General features: G+C 35.7%; 1 long non-coding RNA gene across 1 annotated transcript; it reads right to left on the bottom strand.

The window, feature by feature from the left end:
- On the bottom strand, positions 1–512 carry LOC104774857. The gene is made up of 3 exons (XR_765546.1): positions 446–512; positions 265–344; positions 1–11 (listed from the first exon to the last, which is right to left on the bottom strand). It is a non-coding gene; the product is annotated as an uncharacterized LOC104774857 (long non-coding RNA).
- Positions 513–518: the final 6 nt, after the last annotated feature.

Below are 518 nucleotides of genomic sequence, written 5' to 3'. Positions count from 1 at the left end.
CAGGAGGAGTGCTGCAAATCATATATTGTTAACTTTGTAAGCAGAGTGAATGTAGCAGGTACTATAAATGTTCAATCAAATTATTCAGTTCGTCCTGTCTCTTTAGTCAAGTCTCTATAACGGGACTTTGTGGATCAGACAACAAGCCACCAGATTTGGATATTGAATAGTAAAGACAAAAGTACTTTTTCCACAAACTCCGAATGCATTGATATGAGGTCAGAGACCCAAAAGTCAGGAACAAATAGCTGTAACACGGTGTACCTATCCTTCTGACGATTAGGAAACAAGGAATCAAGCTCTTCAAGGATAGGCTTGTAACATTGATCTCGTTCTCTCTGACCCTGTGAGTAAAAAGAATATACCACAAAATTTAATATAAAATTAAAGAAAGAATCCAAGTAAATCATTTTCAGAATAAAATGACAAACAAAAGTATGGCTACCTCTGCTGCCCAGTCTCGAACTATATTTCGTATTATACAACGAACCTGTGTTAGAAAACAACAAAATAATGAA

Source organism: Camelina sativa, unplaced genomic scaffold (genome assembly GCF_000633955.1).
Source record: "Camelina sativa cultivar DH55 unplaced genomic scaffold, Cs unpScaffold06194, whole genome shotgun sequence".
NCBI classification, from domain to species: domain Eukaryota; kingdom Viridiplantae; phylum Streptophyta; class Magnoliopsida; order Brassicales; family Brassicaceae; genus Camelina; species Camelina sativa.
Note: the sequence above shows the minus strand (reverse complement) of the source record. Positions and strands in the feature narration are given on the sequence as shown.